Here is a 27,007-nt window from a genome sequence, read left to right on the forward strand (position 1 = left end):
GTAGGGAACCGTGCGCATTCAAAAAGTGAGAGTGAAATGGTCCCTTCCTTTCCTCCTGTAAATAAAGACAGAGAAAACATCCATTAAAATCTGCAATAAAAAACCGGATGCCTGATACATTTTCTACAAACATCACAGCTATATATCAAAACACAGCTTTGATTACAAAAAAACAAACAAACAAACATTTCACTTAGCAAATTTTCAGTATGCTAATATACAGTTTCCAAATTACAATTTGTAATTTTGATTTTCAATTTTCATGGAGGTGGGTGGCTAGCTCCTCATCCAAATTGTGCCCTCCCGGGAATTTAGTCTCGAGTTGCATTATCCATTTTGATTCCCTTTTCCTTAGGGCCAGCAGTCTATTACCCCCTCTCTTGCTTATGTTTACTTGTTCAATTGCATAGTATTTGAGCAAGGAATTATTAGACTGATGCCTGGTTTGGAAATGACGAGCAATGGGGTAGTTAGTGTCTACATTGGTGATAGCTCGCAAATGCTCTTGTACACGTTTTTTCACCATGCACACTGTACTCCCCACATATTTAAGATGACAAGGGCATTCCAAAACATATACAACAAAGTTGGTACTACATGTTAGAAATTGTCCTATGCTGTGATTCCTGCCTGCACCTGGCAATTCTACCTCTTTGACCATTGCGCTGTTGCTACAAGCCCGGCAGTGGCCACACGGGTAAAAGCCTTTCAGATTGTGTTCCTTGTGACTACCTGAAGGGCTGATGTCGCCCTTCACAAGAATGTCCCTTAGACTCTTCCCTCTTCTATAGGTTACTAAGGGTCTATTGCTGATTCTTGGACCTATGATGTGATCTGCTTGGAGTATATTCCAGTTATCAGCTAACATCTTGGAGACTTTCTTGGAATCTTCATTGAATGTGGTAATCACTCTAATGGCAGGTTCTGTTACAGTTATAGTTGAACTTTTGTTCTCCAGAGTACTTTCTCTGGATTTCCCATTCACTTTGTTGATTGCTTTTCTCAGTACTCCCTCGGGGTATCCCCGTTCACGAAATCTTAGCAACATGTTGTTTTTCTCTATTTCAAAGAGACTTTCACTGCTGCAGTTTCGTTTAGCCCTCAGTAGCTCACCATAAGGTATGCTCCACTTGAGACTCTCAGGGTGAGCACTGAGGGCATGCAGCAGACTGTTACCAGCGGTCTCCTTCCTGTGAAGTTTAGTAGTCAGCTGCCCATCCTGTACCATGACCTCTGTATCCAAGAAATCTATTCTGGTAGTGCTCAATTTGGCAGTTAACTTAACATTGTACTTATTGGTGTTAAGTTTAGTGACAAAGTTCATAGCTTCTTGCTTGGAACCACTCCAAATTACAAACAAATCATCTATGTAGCGGATCCAAGTCCGCACCTTACCAAACTCTTCCTTCAGGTTACCATCACTGCGGATCTCCTCCTCCCACTTGCCCAGGAAGAGGTTCGCCAGGCTCGGCGCAAAGCTTGAACCCATCGCCGTCCCACGCACCTGCTTGTAGAGATCCCCATTGAACATGAAGATATTGTTGTTAAGGCATATCTTCATCATCTCCACAAGCATGTGCGTGTGTCCCCGGTATGCTATGTCTCTTGCTTGCAAGTAATGCAGACAAGCTGAAATCCCTTGTTCGTGATCTATTATGGTGTAGAGAGAGCTCACGTCATGGAACAATAAATGGTGATTGTTTAAACCTTCCTCTGAGTGCGCAATTTCACTTTACAAATTGGACTGTTATATATATATATATATATATATATATATATATATATATATATATTCACTGAAAAAACCATAGGTTATAGACCATATATAGTTAGGAATTAGCATTTAAAAAACCTTATTTTACTCACACAAAACCAATGAAATTCCATATATAGTTAGTTGTACTAACTATATATCGCGCACCCGCAATCCACTGCTGATCATGTCACATATTACATCATTCATGACATGGTCAGTGACATCACTGATGACATCACTGATGACATCTCAAATGACATCACTGATGACATCACTGATGACATCTCAAATGACATCACTGATGACATCACTGATGACATCTCAAATGACATCACTGATGACATCACTGATGACATCTCAAATGACATCACTAATGACATCACTGATGACATCACTGATGACATCTCAAATGACATCTCACATGACATCACTGATGACATCTCATTTGACATTACTGATCACATCACTGATGACATCATTCATGTGATAATACGATGAACCTCTTCAGACTCTAATATAACCTTAGATACACTCAGTGTAAACACAGACTCGCAGATTGTCACTCATCCATGAAGTTACACACACACCTAGTCAGTCATGCAAACAATCAATCACACCTCCATTTCCTTAACTATACAGTTAAACACACCTTACTTATTCAAACATATACTAAACATATTTACTCACTTATACAATCCTGGATACAAGAGCACAATGATCCATACAGCCACTCACACATTCACTGGCTCTTATGCACAGTTATTTATATATGTCAACTCTCACATGTACTGTGTTTTACATATGTACTTACTTTGACATGTAGCACTGAGATATCCATTCACTCACCAATACAGTCATGCACACAGTCAACCACCCATACAGCTGTTTCCACATGCACTTTTGAACCCATACATTATGCACAGAGTCATACACCTTCCCAGCCACCCACACACACTCTCAGTTTCCCATACAAATGCTTGGGCAACCAATCAATAACCCATATAGTTACTCATATAGCTACTGATCAACACATGCAGCAGTTTACAGAACAACAGACATAATGATGCACAAATTAAGACAGTTTAGTCACTAACCCATGCACTCAATGAGACACATTTAACCACTCACTCATACAGTCAGTCATGCACCTACTAAATCCTTCATCCAGACACTTATACATCCACTCATTCTTCAATATGTAAGACATATTTTAACTTTACAGAAAAATACAGTCACTGGATGTTGTCATCAGTGATGTCATCAGTGATGTCATTTGAGATGTCATCAGTGATGTCATCAGTGATGTCATTTGAGATGTCATCAGTGATGTCATTTGAGATGTCATCAGTGATGTCATCAGTGATGTCACTGACCATGTCATGAATGATGTAATATGTGACATGATCAGCAGTGGATTGCGGGTGCGCGATATATAGTTAGTACAACTAACTATATATGGAATTTCATTGGTTTTGTGTGAGTAAAATAAGGTTTTTTAAATGCTAATTCCTAACTATATATGGTCTATAACCTATGGTTTTTTCAGTGAATTTTCAAGGTTTTGTAAATGCTAATTCCTAACTATATATGGTCTATAACCTATGGTTTTTTCAATGAATTTCATTGGTTTTTTAAAAGCTAATATCTATAGCTGTAAAATTTATTCTTCTTTAAATCCAAAAATATATTTTATATGTTTATTAATAATTTTTTTTAAATATTTTTTTTTGTTTCGCTCCCGGTCCGCGAACCGGGAAGCTTCCCGTTAGCTCAATTTGATTCCGCGATCCGGTCCGCGAACCGGTAAGAAATCAACATAGTGACGGTATCGCGTTGCCGCGTAATGCGTCTTATGACGTACTGCGTTAGCGCACCCGGAAGTGCCCCGGGGCGCGGACCGAGGCGCGAAACGCAGCTCCCCGGAAGCGATCCGCGGCGCGAAAGCGCGACGTATCGCGTTGCCGCGAAATGCGTCTTGTGACGTATCGCGTTAGCGCACCCGGAAGTGTCCCAGGGCGCGGACCGAGGCGCGAAGCGGAGCGACCCGGAAGCTAACCGGGGAGCGTTCCGCAGCGCGTAACATGAGCGTGAGAGGTCATGTGACTTGTTAATAAAACTTTTCATTGGTTCATTTCACTTTTAGTTTCATAATTATGGAAGGCTAGGTCAGGTGACCTAAAAATAACACTTTTCATTGGTTGAGAAGTATTGTTTTTTCCAAATGATGAAAACCCCTCCTTCTTTCCTCACTCTGACTTTCATCATTGTGAGAGGAAGACCTATTTTGCTTGTTGGAAGACCTATTTTGCTTGTGTGAAAATGGCTTCATTGGTTGCTTCAGCTGGTGGACCCCCACCACCACCTCCACCTCCTCATGGGAAGAGAGGACCACCTCCCCAGGTGATTACCAACACTGAGGAGGAAGATGAAGAAATGGATGAGGAGGGAGAAGAACCACAATTCCTGGAAGAGTTGCCCCGGGTTTCCAGAAAGAAAGCCAGTTTCATCTGGCAGTTTTTTTCGATGCCTCGTGGACAAAAAAAAGTCAACGCGAGGTATGTCACCTGCCTCATATGCAAGGAACAATTGTCCAGAGGGACGGACAAAAAATACAGTTATGGTAATCACACCATGCATAGGCACATGACGAGGAAACATCCCCTAAATTACAGCCGGGCGGAATTAAGGGATATGCTGGACAATCCTAGACCAACTCCTGTGGCCAGACCAACAATACCGGTTTCTTTAACACCAGAGGAGGCACGGGAAACTGTGCCAAATATCCAACAAAATTTTGGGCATATGATACATTTATGTATGCACTGTCGTGCATTATTAGCTTGTGGCAACATGAGCATCAATGCACTCAACCTTGCATATGAACACCATGATTGCCCTAACCGCCCCCAGTAATTTTTTTTTGCTCCTGTTGAGCCCTTTTCAACGCCTGTTTTTTGTTGTTCCCCCCCCCAAAAAAACCAAAAAAAATATAAAATTGTTCAAAAAATACAAAAAAAACAAAAAATGTTCCAAAAAAAAAAAAAAAATATAAAACAACAAAAATATAAAAAAAAAAGTTCTTTTCAGAACTACCTTCCCTTTCAAAAAAAATTGCTACAATGTTTAGCACTCTGGCAAGCTCTATTTCTTTTGGTTCGCTCCCGGGTTAGCTTCCCGGTACGCGGACCGGGAGCTAACCCCAAAATTTTTTTTTTTTTTAAAAAGTGTAAGTATAAGGAAAGTAAACAGAGAGTGATGTTAAAAGAAAGACAGCTATAGGGAGTAAAGAAGAGATACTGTTTAATAGATCTATTTACCGAAGAAAAGACAGAAGAGGGTATAATTGTGAAAAACAAAATAGATAACGAAGTGAAAGAAAAACAAGCATTGGCATAGCCAATAGGTCTCGCCTTTGGGACCTTCTAAGTATTTAGTTATGCAGCATAATATCCTTGGTGCAGCAACATCAACTGTTGCATGGCTAAACACGTATAAGGTCCCAAAGGCGAGACCTATTGTCTATGCCAATGCTTGTTTCTTAAGTAGTATTGCAATACGTCTGACTCTTCCATGTGAAAAGATCTTATCTTGTGCTCTAAAGATTGCTAAAGTCTCGACAGAGAACAGGCTAGGCTGTAAGTAGGGTAAATTGCGCTTGGTGATCTGTTTGAGGGAGCGTCTGCTTTGCCTGGTGTCTTTGGAGAGCAATTTTGATTGGTATACTGGACAATGTTAGTTTTATTGGTCCAGTAGACAATTAAACTGCTGCATGACCACACTGTGTGATCCTGGGCACACTTTACAAATCCTACCTACCATCCAGCGGCTGAAGTGCAAATTGTAAAACCTGATAGCTGGGCACAATTACAGTGTCATTGCAGGCACACCCTGTGTGATCTTGGACATTTATCACATCTCAAAGTACTTTTAAATGCTTGAGCTTGGGATAAACCCTAGAAAAATACTCTCATGCATTTGACCTACCCAGGTGTTTGCTGCTACGTGCTTGATAAGAAATAATGCAACACACAATTGCAACTTATGTGCCCCTTCCAAATAAACACTAGAAATCAGAGTTGTAATTAGTCTCTAGAATGAGTAAGATGCCCTCCAGCCTCCACTTGAAAGCAGGGGTGTATAGTTTGAGGGGAGTGAGGGGGGGGGCGAGGGAGGCATGCAATACTTTAACGCAGGTAAAAGTGTCCAAAGTCACACCATCTGCCCACTAAAGAGCGGCTCGCAGTGGCCGGCTGGCCCGGCTGATTAGGGGAGCTGTTGGTGCCGAGCCTGGTGGGGCATGTCCCAGCTGTGCTCTGCCGGGCTGCAGGCAGCTCAGTTATTAGGCAGCTGGTGGCGTGGGGACCACTGCTATTCCGTCTGTAATGTGCCCGAGCCTCCCGGCAGGCGGGGGGATCACAAGAGCGACCGCTCCCACCCTCGGAGGCTAATTAATTGGCAGAACAAGAGCGCATTAAGGCGGATATAGGAGGGAGCCCTGTGCTGGCACCTTCTGAGTGTATGAGCTAAAGGCAGGTGGTTGTGTGTTTCAAATGCCTCTCAGACTACAAAACGCAGCGAATGCTACGTCCAAATCTGAAATTAGGAGTGCTCGTGTGCACGTGCCTAGGTATGTCTATCTAAGTGTGTGTGCTTCATAGTAATAGTCTATGTGTCACTGCATCTTAGACTGTGTGCCACTTTAAGCATATAACAGTGTGAGGGTATGCACTACTGCGCTTGTGAGTCACGCTGTTTGCGAGTGGGTTTGTACCTGACAATTACTGACCTTGCAGTTGTGTGTGACTCACTCTGTGTCTGTGCCACTTTATGCGTGTGCATTTAACCTTGAGTGCCTGTGTATGTGGAGCGTGATGTACTGCGTGTGTGTGCGCGTGTGTGTACAGCGAGTTACTGTATGTGGCCTACTGTGAGTGTGCGTGTGTGAGCCACTCTGTTTGTGTGCGTGTCCCACGCTGTGCTGTGTATCTATCTATGTTTGTTAGTGTGTGTGTGCTGCTGTGTAGGTACCACTGTATGTGTAAGCGGGTGCTGGAGTGTATAGACAAACACACGTGAATCCTCAGTTTGTAAGCGATGTACGTCACACGTAATTTACGGTCCTGTTCCGCTTTATTTTATTTTGATTGCAGTATAAAAAATGCTTGTTTATATTAGACTGGGGAATACAAACAGGAATCTAGTCTTCAAAGGGAGAGCTGCATGCCAATGTAGAACAAGCACCGGCCAGCTTATAACCCTACTCTGCGATGTTCTTGACTCCCATGCCATTGTTCACCATTTGAGTGAAGTCATGACCCCGCCTACCGAGCGGGGTAAGAAATGCTGTTCACAAGTGTGGTTGTAGCTGTCTGGGCACTTAAATATGTTGCAGCTGTCACGTTACTTAAAAACATTGTGAGAGCCTAAGTAAAACTAGAGTGAATTATCGCATGGCATTTTATGTACAGCCCTAATGCTGCTGCGGCAGAATGGCACCATGTCCTGGAAATACAATAACAGAGACCAGAGCGTCTGTAAATGTCCATGAATCAAGCACCACGCTGAGCCAGGGAAACACTCGAACAATAACAAGGAGAAACACGAGAGATGGCCTGCGGCCGTCAAAGTGAAAGTACGGCCGGCGGAGGAGAAATGCGACACGGCGGGCAGGGGAGGGGGCGGAGCAGGGAGAGCGGCATGAGGGTGTGAAGCAGCAGGGGCCTGAGACGAGGCCGCCTTGCCTTTGATGTGGTAATGCGAGGCAAGCGGCTGGTGGCATTGTGCACGCGCTTTCACGTGCACTGGAAGAAATCGCCTGGGAATCGCCTGATCTCGGTAAGCTCAATTTAAGCTGCAATAGATCGAGCTTCCGCTCTCAATGCGCACATGCGCATTGAGATAGGTCGCTCGACCTAAAAAAGAGAGTATAACATTAACAAAGAAGAGTTTCTTGGAGAATGTGAGTGAATGTTCAAAATAAGATTAAAACATGGGGAATAACAGAGAGAAAAAATAGAAAACAGAAAACAAAAAATAACAGAAAAAGATTAATTGAAACAGCAAAGAAATGTAAGTAACATAGAGCCATATCATCAACATAGGCAATAAAAGTTTTGCAGCTTTTATTGGCAGAAATGTGTCGCTAAAGCTGCTTTTGCGGCAGAAAACTGCCACTAAAACTACTTTTGCACCAGTTTTCTGCCAATAAAAACAGCAATAATTTTATTGGCTGTGTTCATAATATGCCCCTTAGTGTGCTTCAACTACACAGAGAAAGCATTATGAGCAAATAGTGATACAGTGATCAGTCAAAGACACTAAGAGTAATAGAGACGGAGTGAGTGAACAAGAGTGAGGAACTATGAGAAGAGAGGGACTGAGAAAAAGAGTGGAAGGAGTTGAGTAAGTAGGTAATAGAGAAAGGAATGAGGGAAGTAGCAAAGGCAGGAAACTGAGGATTAAAGAAATGAAGCAGTGGAACTAATAGTAGTTCAATGTGATAGAAATGTAACGAAAAGAGTACAAAATATTTACCTTATAATTGTCGTTAAATTACTCACTTTTTGTTTTTATACTTTCAATCTGTGAAAGAGAGAACAAACATTTGAAAAATATTAAAACATGTATTTAAAAATTACAAAAGACAAGGGCAAAGATTGAAGGACAAACAGTTTTTCAACAACTTTGACACTTACAGAAGCTTCTGCTTCTCCAGGCCCCCTACACAGTCCTAAAGATATACATTTTAAACTAACAGTATCTTGATGCAGATGAAGTGAGGCCTATCTTAAAACATGGTGCATATTTTGCATTGCTGTTGTTTCAGAAAAGTGTCGCAAGACACTAAAATTTTAAATAATTGCTTCAGGATGCCAATAAGATGTCTACTATCCAGAGTTTTGTTTCAGGTGAGGCCTACTCAGGGTTGCAGATGAAATTTCGAGTTGTTGAAGAGAATAGAGGACATAATACATGTGAAGGTCTACCAATGAAGTGAGTCATGTCCACTGCACTCTTCAACAAAGTCCAAACCTCCTATGTTTCCCTGGACAGACCTAAACTTGATCTGCACAATGTGATTCGTAATGATAGGAAACACAGGTGATGTAATTGAAATACATGCAATTTATTTTGCTCATTTCACAATCACATCACTTGTGTTTCCTTTGCTTAGGTATCTCATTGTGCAGATGTAGTCTAGCATATGAAAGAATACGCAGAAGTGCAGCACTGCATGCAACAACTTTGACACTTACAGAAGCCTCACCTTCTCCATGCCTCCTACACAGTTCTACATATACATCATAAATGCAAACAGTACAGAATTAATTATACATGTTAAATGGTTTATTTTTGCTGTTCTCAGAATGTATCAAAATTCACTAAAAACAGTGACTTGAAGGTATTCATCATGTAACAGCGGGGAAAAAAAACCACAATCAAAATGATTGTGTTTAAAAAACCCATACAACATCAGAAATCAAAATTCAGAACTCCTTAAAGTTAACTTACTTTCCATGACGTCCAAGGATGTCCTATGAACAGCTTACACTCTTTTGTGCTGTTATTACTTTCAGCCCGCCACTTTCTGAAAGAAAATCTCCATCGTTTTTAAAAACACGTTACATGCAATAAATGACTTCTTGCTCTCTACCACAATTTTCCACAAGGCCAAATCTGGTCAGAGCCATTTATAACTCTTGGATTTCTTGTAAGCCAATCCCGTCATTTGGCATTTCCGCAACTTTCAGAATTAAAATGTTGAAGATCATTTTCACAATCCTGGAATAGTAATATCTTCCCCTTCTTGCTCAGTCATGTTCTACTTTTCCTATGACACTGATACAAGCAGACTTACACTACCTCTATGACTACTACAATTATTTAATTCTCTACATCACTTTTAATCACAAAGCAATGTAAAACAGTAGACAGCATTGCAGACTTACATTCCCTCTACTCCATGTTTTGATTGGCTGCTTCAATTAGCTTATAAAAAGAAACAGTTTTTCTGAACTCATTCAAAGTGCACGTATTTCTCCATGACGTCCAGTCCTATGGTTAGAAGTTATGTCTCTGAACTACACTTATCCTCAAGGCCAAATTGTGTAGGAGCCATTAGAACTTCTTGAAATTCCACAGAGCACATCCCGAGATTATTTCCCTAAAATTTTGGTTTTAAAAACACCAGGTAAGAGTTTTTAAGGTCATACGGCAATTTTTTTTTGAAAATTAAAACAGAATCATTGCAGAATGACCAGCCATTTCTAGACTTTAAATAAGCTGTGTAATGTCCTGATGTTATTGAAGGGCCGTCATGATATATAATTGCTGCAGTTACAAAAGTCCTTCCTGATATTGACAACTGCGAAGCTACAAAATTTTTAATTAAAGTTGTCAATTTTGTTCCATCAGGCCTACATCGTTGGAACATTAAAATGACATACTGGCCATATGTTCGTATAAATAATGTGGACATCATTTCAGATTTACATTGGCTACACTCCATGTTGTGATCAGCTGCTTTTACTAGCTTATTAAAGGAGACTGATTTACTGTCTGGCAAAGTTAAATATATAAATCTTTCTGAGTCTACACTAGTAGTACTTGATACCATACAGTTCTCGCAGTCATGCTGCCATTGATAAGAAAGCCCAAACAACTGATCTACATCTACACCTTCAGCATGTAATACATCAAGCATATACATTAAAAACTCCTGACAATCTTGCTGAATATTTTGAGAGAATTGTGTTTGGCCTGAACATCTGTCTAACAGATTTCGAATTTCAGACACACTTTCTATGTTTCTTCTATCAGTGGTACATTTCTCTAACACAGAATTTAACAAACTGCAAAATCTTTGATCAGAATTGACCACAATCTCTTCTTTTACATTTTTTAGAGAAAACAAAACATTAACCACTACATTAGCATAGCAGTTGACACCAGAACTGTTTTCAAACTGAAAACCAACAACATCTTCAACAGAATCCTTTTTGTTTCTGCTTGTAATTTTAGGTTCATTGACTTTTTGTCTTTTTGCTACAACCTCCCCAGTATTGTTCTCATTTCTTCGTTTCCGGCCTACCACACGTTTCTCAAACAAAGGATACTGAGGCAAATGTGGCGCATACTCTCTTCTTAACCTATTGTATTCCTTAACACAATCTAGATCCGCACAAATGTTTGTGACATCACACTCAATCAAGTACAATCCCGATAAAGTTCTAACTCGTGACAATGCCACATATGCCATACCCTCCTTGAACACAGAACTGCCAATATTCACCAATGCACTGTCTACACTTAAACCTTGCGATTTATGAATTGTCACCGCATATGCCAAGCAAACAGGAAACTGCTTACGGCGAACATATAAGTCTTTTACAAGCAAAAATCTAGCAGAACAACGAGCAATTAGCTGTACTTCCTCAATGCCATCAAATTAAATTTTTAAAAATTCAATTCCATCTCTATTTCTGTATTTCACAAAATCAACAACATTACCCATTGATCCATTTACCAGACCTCTTTCAACATGTAAATTCCTTCTTAAAATTATACGGCAGTTCAAGCACACATTCAGAGTCTTTTCAAAACCTGCAGTTTTAGATATACTCTTCTCTAATGAATCCAATTTTGTTTTCAGATTCTCAGACAAAATAATTGTTGATCCCATATGCTCTACTCTATCAATAGCTTCCAGTTTCACAATCTCTTGCTTTTCTAAATGCAACATTTTGTTGTTAAATTTGGCACATTCTGCAAGAGTTGGCATCAAACATATTCCAGATTTCTTCTCAGTAATTTTCTGAAAAATATTCTCAGGCACAACATCTTGTTCTGGATATAAATTTGACAGTAATCGTGCATGTAAAGCTTCTTTCCCATGCTCGGTCACTTTTCCAATTCTAACATCTTGTAGAATAGTCTTGTAAACTTCATCCTTCGCCTGACGCATATTTTCATGCAGTTCAGCATAATTGAAGTTTAACCATATATTGACGTTGCCAATGCTGCCTAGGCACTTCCTGGTATCTTCATGCGTGAGCATTTTGAACACAGGTTGCCCTTTCACTGGTGTCAGCTGCAGAAGATCTCCGAAAACAATGATGTGTTTGCCACCAAATAACACATCATACTCTGTTTGTTTGGAGAACTTCTTGCATCCTCAAATGCACAAAGGCAAGCATGACATTGGAAACCATGCTTACTTCGTCAATGATAAGAAGTTTCATTTTCCTCAAGATTCTTGAAACTTCAAAACAAGCATCTCCAGATAGCTTGTGATATTGTAATTTGTTGTCATGCTCCACTGGCAGCATCAGTAAACGATGTAAAGTAATCCCTTTAATATTATGTGCTGCCAGTCCAGTTGGAGCAGTGACAACACAAGACAGCGATGACTCTGTCCTTTCCTGCAAATAGCATGAAATTGCTTTAATGAGGAAACTTTTTCCAGTTCCCGCTTCTCCACTCACGTACAGTCGGACAGGCTTCAACGACGTACATGAGCACTCTTTCTTATCATGACTTAATCCATGATCAATTTGCATGGTAACTTCGTCATATATTTTCCTCTGCTCAACGTTGAGTTGTCTTTCCAACTCTTCTAAGTTAACCGCATCCTCTTGAGCATGTGCCATGGCTCTTTCCACTTCATTCATAGCAGTGGCAGCTTCATTTTCGATAACAGGTCCTCCTAGTGGATCCTGACTCAATGAAGCAGAACTCTGACTGTCCTGAGAACTGTCTCTGGCAATCTCGGCTGCAATCGTTGCTTCCTGCTCAATTTCCGCATTCAACATTTCTACATATTTGGGAAAAGCAGGACATTCTATGGTCTCCTTGGCGGCATTGAAAGAGTCTTCGTAACAGAGGAAATCTCCAAGCAGTTCCTCTTCTGCACGCCAAGGCTTGAAAAGTTGCAAAAGTGCTAAATAGAAAAACTCCTTTTTTTCAGGAGATTCACCACTCAATTTTCGATGGTTTACCAAGTGGCATTTTCTTTGCTTGACCAGACATCCCTCACTTCCTATTACAGCATACACTCCTTTCTCAGTATCTTCTTTGATGTTCCTCTTGAATATGTAATTTTGCAGAACCTCATACAGACAAACATTCTCGAGGTGACTGCTTCGATTTGGATAATATGTATCCAACATGTTTGTCTTCAAAATGTCGGTACTGTTTGGCTCCTTTTCCGCCAAATACTCAATTTCCCGCACAGGTTTGAGAACTCGATTACGCGTTGCTGCAAGACCAAGACTCGCCCAAACGATACTCCTGGACTTGGCATAGAGACTTGCTGAAGACAACCGGTCAGAACATTCGTACGCTCCGATTTCTCGATGCGACAACATCTTCAGACTGAAACTGTACAACTTCTTGCTGAGGCTCTTTTCATGGGAAATGTCCTCCCACATATCCTTCAATTCTGTCTTCTCTTTTTTGGTGATGTAAGACGTCACATACCGAGCCACAGCCATACAGTTATCAGCCACAAACTGTATATCCATGTTAGCATTCCACATGGACAAAATCACCGGGTTGTAGTCGTTGATGTACTTGGACTCTTGGTTCCTCTTCAAATTGTAAGTGTTTTTAGGTGATTTCTTCATGACATTGTGTCGCAGCGAAGACATCAAACTGTTTACTCTTCCTTTAGAAATCACCGGTCGTGGAAAGCCGAAACGACATTTAGTGTAGAACTTGTCCTTGTTTCGGAATTTACGACGGCAGTACTTTCCACATCGATGGCTTTGGAAACGCAGAACTTTTTCTCTTAGGCTTTTCTTCTCCTTTGCGTTTGGAACAGCACACGTAGAATACTGTTGGATGAAACTCATCACTGAGTCTTCTGGATCCGTTCCAAATTTAGGTGCATCCTTGATCCACAGCAACATATGTATATGAGGAGCACCTCTTGCTTGGTACTCCTTTCTCCAGAAGAAATCCAACACCTCTCCAAGAGGTGGATTCTTCTTATTCATGATGAAAGACATCATAGCTTCAAATCTATGATTGAAGTACCTACATACATTGACTGGATCCAAAGAGCACAGTTCTCCAGGTGTCTTGAATTCGATGTTATCTACGTTAGCATTTGCCTCTCGTAGAAATTCAAGTAAGTCTTCCCAGCCATACTCGGCACAGCTCAGAGTGAGGAACCATGTGGGAGTACCTAAGTTCCTCAGCATACATTTTAAATCACCATGACGACGGTACCAGTACTCATTAGTACCACGCTGACACGCCATGAGATTAATCAGGTGAGAATCCAAAATACTGTCTTGGACATTGACTTTATCCATAAAGTCACTTGCCGAGATGTTTTGCATGTGTATACCACTTTTCAAGATGTGGTTCACTGCATATGACAGTCCAGACAGATCGCTTTCAAACAGGAGATGAAACAAATAAGGAATGCATTGTCGAAACCTAGCATCTCCTGCATACAATCGCAAAGTCCGGTATTCAGAAGCAGGAATTTGATGAGGTCGCTCATCATATCTTCCTCCCTGACCTGTTGGAAAAAGCTGTGGGAAACACCGAGCTTCCAAACTTTCCTCCCAAACACTAATGGGACTCCCTTTGGCTTGTTTCATTTGAAACAACTCAATAGCATTCCCCATGACTTCCTTGGAATGCAAAGGATGAACACTATAATGTTCATATATTTCTTCACTAGTAGAGGGTTCTACTTTCTCAATTTGACCAGCACACAAATCGCTATCCTCTTCCTCACTTACTTCCTCTTCTGCAACATATACATTCTTATAGTATTTTTTTTTTTTTTCAAATACAATGTTGCCTTTTTAACTTTCCTAACATCTACTAAATCTTGCCATATTTTCTTATTCTTTGTCGGAACCCCATTAACTAAGATAACCAGAGGTTCCTCTTCCACTTTTTCTACTCCAATTGTGTTAATGTTTTTCTTCAAATCTAGAGGCAAATAAACAACTCTTCCCTTTAATCCTCTCTGTAAATCTGATGGAGGCAATTTCCCTGTCTTTGGCTCCATTCTTACAATAGCCTGAAAGGGATGGATACTTTGAATCAAAATAGATTCATAAGTATTTAAATCCTTCAATTCAGAAGGAATCTCAACCAATTACAGATTATTATGAACTGCTCTAGCAGGCATCTGGTTTTGATTTAATTTGCAACAACAATAAGTACACACACGTTGATCCAATCCCAAATCAAAACAATTTTCTACCATCAAGTATGTTGCAAAATCCTTCCATTCACTATTATTTTCCCTTTCACTTTTTGCATATAAATCCACTAACTTAGTCTGATTCTTATAATAAGTGCGTCGACAACACACACAAGTGAAATTAGGCCTCTCACTTGATTTCACCTCAAACGTCGCAATTTCCCTCTGGAAATTATCTGTACTGGAAACCTGTACACTATCTTCCACATGACCCTCTTCTTCTTGCTCAATTTCAACATTCTCCTCTTTACTTCCAAAGTAACAAAACTCAATTTCTTCACATATATTCTTCACATCTATTTCAGAACCATGCAAAAGAGCAGCGCATAATTGTTTAAGCATAATTGCTGGACTCTTAGCATAATACAACATTCTAACTAATTTCCTCACTTTGTTATGATGCACTGCTAGCATCCTGAAATGATGAAAAACACTCTGGCATACTCTCCTGGAAAGACAAGCCAGTGAATGTCCATGCAAACCTGTCACTTCTCTTACTCTGCAAGGATCTAATTCTTGCAACAACATCATTTTCTGCTTCAAACTTTTCTTATTAAATGACCGTACAAAATCACAAAGCAAATTGATGGAATCCTGTCGCACACTGCAAATACTACTACACTTCCAGGTGTACACAGGACCCTTAGCACGTCTTCCTAAAACCTCATTACCTAACACCTCTTCTGCCTCTGTTGTCACAAGTTTTTCTTTTTCAACTGGACAACCATCTTTCACTTCATAAGCACGACCACTGGTGTCAACTGCATGCACCAAATCATTATCCTGGAAATAACTCTCCTCATTAAAAAATGCCTCACAGCTTGAACTATGCATCCATTCTCCAGAAAAAACTTCACAAAAATTACTACGATTAACTATTCTCTTCCATCTACTATTTCTTTTGAAATCAAAAATTGCCTTGTTTAGCTTCCTAATTCTATTGATTATCAAAATAAATAACTTACGTTTAATTTCAAATGCCTGATCAATAACTTTCTCAACTTTTTTTTTTGTCTTATAAAAAACCAGTTTCTGTTGACCTTTCTTAATATTTTTTAACAAATTGCCAATTATCCTGTTCCGGAACATTCGTTTACGAATCTCCCTAAACTGTTGTTTCCTTCTACTATCATGCACAGAGTTATCTCTTGCTCTAGCAGTAACATTTTTCATTGGCCTTTCTTTTCCATTTGATTTCCTTCTCGTTTTATGGACTGAAACATTTTCTGTAGTAATATTTTTTTTACTACACATATTTCTTATAAATTGTTTTGTGCTCTTACCCGGTGCTTTCTTCGTGACTTGACAAATCTTTTTGTTAGAGGACTGCTGCGTATTTTTTTTCACCTGCTGTCTTTGACGTTTTGCAGCCTTTCTCTGTCTTTCTATTGTAGGCATGGTGAAATCTTGAAATGATCTGCAGTTGAATCTGTGGAAAAATATAATAAATAATGTTATTAACCATTATTACCAAACAGTAAATCAGTAACAGTGATAAAAAACTTAACACACTACTTGACATTTTAATTAGAAGATTTTTTAGTCGTTGGCAAATTTACAATACAGAAATACCAGAAAAGAAATGACATTTATATTTATGTTACCTATGCTATTTTATATGTGAATCTGATCTAATTTTATGAGCATATTTTAATATTTTATTGAAGACACTACACATAACCTGCTTTTGAAGGTGTCTTTATTTTTAAATTAAACGGTTTACCTTTTTACTTTTTATTAATTATAAATTTTTAAAATAAATGTTTATATTTCCAAAGGCTCAAGCAGGTCAGCTTCCCATCCTATATCATATAAATCGGACAAATCTGCATCCTCATCACGCTCTTCTTCATCCTCAGGATTTAAATCATCCAAGGGATCAACATCCACTGATGTTTCAATTACAAGTTCAATGATGAGGTCAAAATCAACTGATTGCAGATTGTCGCTCATGTTGAGGTTGTCTTTATCTTTAAAGAAAGATAACAACAATGAGATGTTGCAGAGTAAGAGACAAATCTCACAGATTATAATAGTAAAATTGTTTAACAAGAGTAACATTTTGCAGCTATTATTTAGCCATGTCCAGCGATGCTGAGCAGGTGAAGCCTATGTCTAATCTTTCACTGAACAGGACTCATCTCTTCTTAACCTTGGATTAGCCTCACCGACTCTGTGTCCCCTGCACATACTTAAATGTAAAGGGGCAGATTTATGTTAAATGGCACATCCCCAGGCATGCACCAGTTAACGTGCACCACTGCTCTGCCACCCATGGTGTGCCGCATTTACAATCAGATAGGAGAAACCTGCGTCAAAACCCTGCGCCTGCTTGAAGCAGGCATAGGTCTTGACGCAACATTGTGGAGATGGTGCACCCCTGAGCCTTGCTGGAGCTGCATCGCACTTGCGATACAACTCCAGCAATGCGCCACCTTAACGGCACAGATGCGTCAAGCATCTGTGCCGTTTTTGCCCCATGCTGTGCCGCATTGTAAAAGCAGCACACCATGGGTGGCGGAACAGCGGCGCAAGATGACTGGCACATCCCTGGTGATGCGCCAGTCATCATAAATCTATCCCTAAGCTTCTTATCTTGTTAGAGATGAACTGCCATATGTATCATCAAAATATTTTGCATTTCCTAAATAGCGAATTTTAAGGAATAAATAGCGATTCTTTACCATTCCTAATTTGCGATGAGCAAATTGCTAATTGCAAGTTACCCATTCATTTCCATGGGCTAGGAGGCTCATAGGAATGAAGGTTTAATTTGCGATTAGCAATTTGCTCATCACAAATTAGGAATTTTTCCAAGGGTGCAGGGGTGTCTCAAGAACACCCTGCTGCACCCCTGAAAAAGAAATTTGGGGGCATATGGCACACATACATGCCCTAAGGGCATGTGTTGGCGTCATATGGGACCTTTTGTTTTTTTAAAAAAAAGCTTTTTGAAAAGAATTCACAAATTACCACCAATTTACCACAATAGTTTCCAAATCCTTAATGTCATTTTTTACATATTTTTTGTTTGATACATTGCATTTAAGTAGTCACAAAATTTGCAAATCCTTCAGTGCAATTGCAAAATAAGGAATAGCAAATTTTGCTACTCCTTATTTTGCATCAAACTTGTTTGATACATACCATTTGTCTAATTAACATTCGCAAAGGCCAAAATTCGTAGAATTTTGATCTTTGCGAATGCTAATTAGCTTGATACATATGGCCCCAAGTGAGGCCTGTCTTACGACATGGTGCATCTTTTGCATCACTGCTGCATCGGTTTCATGTGGTACGTTTTTTTTACACCATGACATATCTGCCTAAATGCATCAATTTGTAATGTTGTCGCCTCATAGCAAATCTTTTGCACCGCCGCTGCATCATAAAAGTGACGCACAGTGGCACAAAAGAGGCATACACCTATCATAAATCTGTCCCTAGCATTTTAAATAATTAATCCAGGATGACGATAAGGTGTGGCCTATCCAGAGGTTTGTTTAAGGTGAGGCCTACTCAGGATTGCAGATTAAAGTTACGCTTGATGAAGAATACAGAGGAGATAATACATGTAAAGCTCTACCAATGAAGTAAGTGATTTCTACTTCATTGCGCCAGTCATCATAAATGTATCCCTAAGCTTCTTATCTTGTTAGACATCAACCGCCATATGTATCATATAACTATTTTGCATTTCCAAAAAAGCGAATTTTAAGGAATAAATAGCGATTCTTTACCATTCCAAATTTGCGATGAGAAAATTGCTAATTGCAAATTACCCATTCATTTCCATGGGCTAGGAGGCTCATATAAATGAAGGTGCAATTTGCGATTAACAATTTGCTCATCACAAATTAGGAATTTTTTCCAAAGGTGCAGGGGTGTCTCAAGAACACCCTGCTGCACCCCTGAAAAAGAAATTTGGGGGCATATGGCGCACATAAATTTTAACAACATTCCTTTACCTCAAAAACGATTTTCAAATCATAATTTCAAAACACTACACATGGGAAAATTACTTAAAATGTCCTTAAGACACATAAAAGCGTTTTTTGATTGCCTTTCCTGCATGGTTGGGTCACTTTTAACATGGCTATGTAACACAAACATTCAAAATCTAAATTTTCCATGCACATGTGGGAGCATATTTACAAGCAATTTGCGCCACAGAGAAAGGTCTTACACTAAAATGAGAAAAATAACATCAGGGACAGTCAATTGCCTTATAAAGAAGCATACACCATTATGTCCTTGTCATGAATTTAAAAACAATTCCTTTTCCCCAAAAACGATTTTCAAATCATAATTTCAAAACACTGCACATGGGAAAATGACTTAAAATGTCATTAAGACACATGAAAGCGTTTTTTGATTGCCTTTCCAGCATGGTTGGGTCACTTTTAACATGGCTATGTAACACAAACATTTAAAATCTAAATTTCCCATGCACAGGTCGGAGCATATTTACAAGCAACTTGCGCCACAGAGAAAGGTCTTACATTAAAATGGGAAAAATAACATCAGGGACAGTCAATTGCCGTATAAAGAAGCATACACCATTATGTCCTTGTCACAAATTTAAATCAATTCCTTTTCCCCAAAAACGATTTTCAAATCATAATTTCAAAACACTGCACATGGCAAAATTACTTAAAATGTCCTTAAGACACATAAAAGCATTTTTTCATTGCCTTTCCTGCATGTTTGTATCACTTTTAACATGGCTATGTAACACAAACATTCAAAATCAAAATTTTCCATGCACATGTGGGAGCATATTTACAAGCAATTTGCGCCACATAATTCATAATTTTCTCCTTAAAGCACACTATTCTCTATCTAAATTAAAGAAATATTTTCTCACCTTAGCAAATACTTTGAGTTTGAAAACAGTCTCAGAAACACACCAATTTGTCTTCAGCAGAGCAAAAGGTATGCACTCCAGAGTCTGCAGCTATCAAAAGCACAGAAATGCTGTAATTCTTCACACATATTTCTCATGTCACCCAATCAAAACTCTTCCCTCACTTTTTTTCAAATGAAAACCCTTCCCCCCTCTGCCCTTTCTGTCTTTTCTGCATGGCAACCACCTCTTGGAAGACTTCTGGTGTTTGCAAGTTCACACAACTTTGTTGCAATTGAACTCTGAACTCTCAGTGCACCTGCATATCCAGTGCATTCTTTCATTTAATGATTTTTTTATTGACCACTCAAAATACATCTTTCAAATAACTCATCCGTGCACCCTAACTTTCTGTTTTCAGCAATCAAAATCCACCAATCACTGTTACTGCTTCATGAACACAGAAACTCCACAGTTTTTTTCATTTTAAACTCTCATTTTTTCAACTGCCATTTCATTGCCACACTTCATCTGACTGCAGGAGAACCTTCTCTCACCATGTTTTCTGTCTGGATTGTTGGACATAGTTATATTCACTGGGCTCAAAGGTACGTTGAAAACAGGAAATTACCTAACCTCAATTTACAAGATGTGGAAATTAAGTGGTTTGGCCACAGAGGATTAAAATGTCACCAATTGATACCATTGGTGAAAACCTTTATGCATTTGCCCAAACCTGACCTGTTAATTGTGCACTGTGGAGGTAATGACTTGGGCACTTTGACTGGTGTAGGTCTGGAAATGCTTTTAAAGGACACCTTTGAGCAATTAATGCCACTTTTTCCTCAGACTGCCTTGGTATATTCAAATATATGCCAAAGACAGAAATGGAGGTGGTCAAACCAATTTTGTCCACAAATTGAGAAGTCGAGGAAGCATGTAAACAAATCTGTTTCAGCTTACATGAGAGACCATGGAATGGGCTCCCTGTACAACAATAACTTGCGTTACTACATGCAAGATATCTACAGAGGAGATGGAGTTCACTTCTCAGATGAGGGCAACAGAATTTTCACTCTGAATTTAAGAATGTGCATTGGTACCTACTTATAAGTACCTAAATGTACCATAAACCCAAAAGCTCTTCTCAGAGCTACCCTACATCTGATCACTCACAATTATTATTGTACTCTAACATTTTTCACTAATTTTCAACAAAGTACGCTCCCTGGGGCGCTACCCGGTACGCGAACCGGGAGCTAACCTCGCGAAATTTTTTAAAAAAATGTTTTTTTTTCGCACATATGGGCCTCCTCAGCCACCCTCACAAAACCTAGGGGGTCAAGATAAGTCTACCGTGCCCCCTTCTACCCATTCTGAACATTATTTGCCCTCCATCTTGTATCTTAATTCGACCGAAACACAAAATGGTGGACTTCTGGAACGCTTAAGGTCCGCGAACCGAGGCGCTCAACGGTTCGCGTACCGGGTAGCTCCCTTGGAAGCGCACCATCAAAAAAGGTGGGAAAGTAGTTCACAGAAAAGCCACTGGAGACAATTTCACCAAATATAGATTAGCTCATACTACATACCAATCCCTACCATTTTCACAAATTTGATTGGAATTCCATTTAGTCATTTAGCCTGTAGACCTCTCTAAATACCCTGAGGTAAATTACTTCACAAAACACATCTGAAGTGTTGGAATTGACAACCAATGAAAATGTTACTTTCATTTTCTACTTTTTTTACCTGACATTTGATTGGTTATGTACCTGAATATATATAAAGGAAGAGAGAGAAACACAGCCATTTTGACTACTACTTCCTGAACTACATTGCAAGATCATTTTCACTCACAACTTAAACTTGTTTTTAGAAGGTGAGATATTATTTTATAAATTTGAAAACATTTTCAGATAGTTATATACTATCCCTCTGTAAGAGTTAGACATTGAGAAAGGCTTCTTTATTATAATTATGGATTGATTTAGGTTTCTGTGGTATAATTATGAATTTACTTAGGCTTCTTCACAGGCACTTTTTAATAGTACTACTTCACGCCTGAAACCATACAGTGCCCATAGATTACTTCTCTGTTATAAACTCACAAGTACCTGTCTGAACTTAAACCCAACAGTGCCCTATCTCTACTGATATATTTATTTTTTATGCAAATTACAGCAAGAAAATGGAAGGTGAGCAGAATGTTTCCTTTGAAATTGTTCTGGAGAACAACACAGAAAAAGATATTGAGGACAATGATGACTCAGATTTCATGGATGAATTACGGGACCATGAATTAGTTCAATGTGTAGAATCTGTGGATCATTTACTTCATTATGATGACGGTCAAATGTGGGAACTTATGTTCACTCAACAAGAGGACATATCGGACAGTCAAATGCTAGACGTTCTATTAAATTTTGAAAAACAATCCGAAAAATAAAATTGTATGTAATATTAAAAAATTGTTTGAGTCTTTAATCATTTTTATATGTAATTAATAAACTAGTTAAATGTTAGAAATGTTATTAAATTTTCAACCACAATCACAATAATAAATAATTGCTTAAAAAACTAAAAAAAATAAAAAATAATCAACAAAACCAACAATCAATTAACATACTGCATTTGAAAAGTCTCTCATTCATTTTTCATTGCAGTACGCTGCCCAGAACGCTTCCCGGTTCGCGGACCGGGCGCTACCCACGAAAAAAAACAACAAAAAAATTATTTTTTTTTTGCCCCGCGGGGCCCTTTTAAAGCCTCCACATTAAACCTAGGGGGTCAGGGAGGATCTACTATGCCCCCTTATGGTTATTTCCCCCTTTGTTTTGGCCTCCTCTTGTCTCTCAATCCTACCGAGAGACAAGATGGCGGCCGCTCCGGACTGTTTAGAATGTTGACAGACACCGGAGAGCCAATCAGCTTCGCTACGTGAAGTTCTGGTACGCGCCCCGGTCCGCGAACCGGGGAGCTGCCCGGTCCGCTGTTACAGATATATATCTTTTTTTAAATGTTAATTTCTCAAAATCCACTGGAGCACATATATTGAGACCTACAAAAGGCACATCGGGCTACCAGTCCCTACAATTTTGCCAAGTTTCGTGCAAATCCATTCAGCCGTTCGGGCTAAAAGTGAGGCCAACCGCCCTATGGAAAACTCAATGTTAAAAACACGTTTTGGGACCCCCCTTTTTTATATACATATATATATATATATATATATATATATATATATATATATATATATATATATATATATATATATATATATATATATATATATATATATATATATATATATATATATATGTATATATCTATATATATATATATTCATATATATTCATATATATATATATATATATATATATATATATATAGATAGATAGATATATATATATATATAGATATATATATATATATAGATATATATATATATATCTATATATATATATATCTATATATATATATATATATATATATATATATATATATATATATATATATATATATATATATATATGTGTATGAAGCTACTTTGGCAGTGTGGCGCTGCTCCCACCCTGCCGCCGCACCATCAAAGCCATGGTCAGGCTGCCTGCCAGATTAGGAGTTTCCTCCTGTCTGGCGGCCTTAGTTTTCGACTTTCCCACTGTGATGCCCTGTAAAGTCCATACCGTGCAGTAACTAATGTGCATGCACACAGATGGGCACATAGTGTGCCCCCCTGTGTGCATCCAGAAGGCGTGAGGCACCCCTTTGTTTCCTCTCTGCCATGGTTTTCATGGTGGTTGAACCGCCATGAAAAACCGTGTCAGAAAGGAAACTTGTAATATGTTTGCCGGGACCACAGCAGTCCCTCCAAGCATATTAGTGACTGGTGCAATACCGTCAGGAAACGGCGGTTACATGGTGGATGCGGCAGAGCAATGGTGGTCCGAACATCCTTATTGTAATAGGGCGGTCCAGAGACGACTACTGCCGTGTCCCCACGAGTCTGGCGTTTTGAGGACCACCAGACTCCTAATCAATTCCCTTTGTTCTTAGCTTTTTTGAGGTGGGATGGTGATATTCTTTTCCGCAATAGTTTTGACACAATATTTTCTCATTTCTATAATAAAAATAGAAATACAATACTTTATTAAACAATATTTCTTACATAATATACATGGCATACGATGTTTTTGTTCATGATATTTTGTCATGCAACTGTCTATGTATATTTGTTTTAACTGGAGAACCTATTAACATCAAGGGCGTTAGTGGTATACAATTACCCAGGGAAGCAATTGAAAAAATGTAGTGCAATAAAAGAGTGTATTGCATGCCAGCTGAACATTGATGCAGCTATAAGATGCAAAGGGTTCAGTATTGTAGTATTGGTACCAAGGTGTGCCCAGTAGTTTGCTTCTATGGCAGTGTTACACATGGCAAAAAGTGTCTATGAGCTTGTGCAATTTCCTTTGGTTAGTAATCATGGGCTTTTTTCCTTTGTTGTAATCTCTTTCTCCTGTACGTTTTTCTGTTGCTCCCTATGTCTCATAAGGACATTCCTTAGACAAACTTGCATGTGAAAGGGGAGCAGCTGTTCTTGCAATATGCCAGTCGTGCTGTAATTGAAGTACTTCAGGGGAATGCAGAATTATGCAGAATCTTGCTGCAATTGTAATCTAAAAAGTGCTTCGGTTTTTATTGCATGGTCTTAAGAGTTCATAGCATTCAGTTATTTTGCAAAAGTGTTCCGTGGGGTAAACGACAAGCTGACCGCAAAATATATTGATACTTTAACAACAAAATGAATGTCAAAAGATAAAAAATAAAAATAATCTTGTTAAATGTGAAGAAAAACATATAACGAACCAAAAAAATGAAATAATAAAGAAAACTAACTTTTTAATAAAACAAAGAGTTTATGTTATAATTATTTAGATAATTGATTTACACACTGGCTTTTGCATAATATCTGGGCCTTATTCATTTTGTTGTTAAAGTATCAATATATCTTGCGGTCAGCTTGTCGTTTACCCCAGTGATTTGTGCCCTACAGCAAGTTCCATAGTTTTTTTCGTAGGGGTCCCCCTCTTTCCAAAGTGCAAAAGTGTTCCCTGCCTTGCTTTACTTTTTGTTCGCCATGAATACAAGCTGCACTGTGAGCGTTTGTGTGTAGGCCACTTGTTTTTCCCATCGAATGATTTTGTGGGTGTTTGATGTTATGACAGCTCTCTTAAATGTGCAATGAACTTGATTCAGATTCTGCCATTTATGAGATCTGTTGTCATGTGATGTGGGTGTGCATATATGTGCCTATGTGTCTTTTCTCACTAGCAATGTCCATTCAACTGAGCAGGTGATATCATATAAAGAAATGCATATGTCTGTAAGTGCATGGAATTTCTGTGACACAAACCAAGCCAAAAGGCAGTCGAGTTCAATACAAGATGAAAGACAAAAATGAAGTCAACAAGTAAGAGGACATGATGCTGGATCGTGAATTGTTAATGCATTGTGATAAAGTGTTCTTTAAAGAAGAACGTCTTCAAATGGCGGGCGGTCTCAATCCCGGAAGGATGGCGGGCGGGCAAAATCTGCCCTTCAGCCTACTGACCCCCATAGTTTAAAAAAAATATAGAAGTCAATAATATCGTTTGCAAAAATATAGTTGCTTGAATTATCAATTTTTTTAGTGTTATATATTTTAGTATATATTTTAAATGTATGTGATTGCTTTTTTTGTATAAGTTTTGTTTATGTTTTTAATATTTGTGTTACATTTTTAGTAATCAATTGTATTTTAATTACATTTTGTGTGAGAAGTAATTCAAATATGATAAATTAATGATCGTTTTTATTTATTAATATTTATTTAATTGGTATTTTATAGTGTTAATTGTGGGCAGTATTTTTTTAATTAATTATTAATTCGTTGTTAATTAACATTAATTCATTAATTGAAAATCAATATGGAAATGGTGTAGTTCATTTTAGGTGCGGGTTGTGGAGTTTATAAGGGTATAGGGTATAGGGTGGGAAGTAATTAGTTGTTAATTGTTATTAATTAATTAATTGAAAATTAAATATTTAAATTGTTTAATTAATTTTAGGTGCGGGTTGTGGGGTTTATAGGAATAAAGGGTGGGAAGTATTTTATTTTTAATTAATTCATAATTAGTTGTTAAATATTGTTATTAATTAATTGAAAATTACATATTGAAATTGTGTAAATATTTTACATTGCAGATTGTGGGGTACATAGGGTAAAGGGTGGGATGTAATTTATTTTTAATTAACTAATAATTAGTTGCTAATTAATAATATTTAATTAAGTGGAAATTAAATATGAGAATTGTGTAATTAATTTTGGATGTGGGTTGTGGGGTGTATAGGAGTAAAGGATGGAGGTTAATTCTTTTTTATGTGTTTTAATTTCTTTTTTAATTAATAATATTTATTTAATTGATAACTAATTGTGAATTATGGAAGTATATTTTATTTGTAATTTAGATGTGGGTTGTGAATTGTGTGGTGTTATAGAGCAGGATGTAAATAAGATAAATGTATGTAATAATGTTTTTGTTTATAAATAATTTGTAACTAAAAATATCTCTTTGTTTGAAAATGTATGTTTTATTTAATATAATTTTAGATATTTGTGATATGTATTAAACATTATAATAAATGTTTTTTTATTTTTTTTATATTAAATATATGTTAATGTTAAGTTTTTTTAAATTTACATATTTGTTTAAATTATTTAGCTTTTCAAATATTTTTTGTTGCTGGTGATATTTTGTTTGTTTTTAATTTTAAATTGACTGTTGTGCGTATAGTAACTGTTATCCCAACACTTACCCTACTGTTACACTCACTGGAATGGGAATAGTTATTTTTACCCCTCCACTATCTAACGCTTTCCCTGCTGTTGAACTCGGAGTGGGAGTAGTAATTTTTACCCCTTCGCTATCCAACACTTTCTCTACTGTTGCACTGACTGAAGTGGGAATTGTAATTTTTACCCCTCAGCTATCCAACACTTTCCCTACTGTTGCACTGACTGGAGTCGGGCTAGTAATTTTTACCCCTCCGCTATCCAACCCTTTCCCTACTCTTGCACTCATTGGAGTGGGAATAGTATTTTGTACCGCTCCGCTATACAACTCTTTCCCTACTG

The sequence above is a fragment of the Lissotriton helveticus genome, chromosome 6 (assembly GCF_964261635.1).
Source record: "Lissotriton helveticus chromosome 6, aLisHel1.1, whole genome shotgun sequence".
NCBI classification, from domain to species: Eukaryota; Metazoa; Chordata; class Amphibia; order Caudata; family Salamandridae; genus Lissotriton; species Lissotriton helveticus.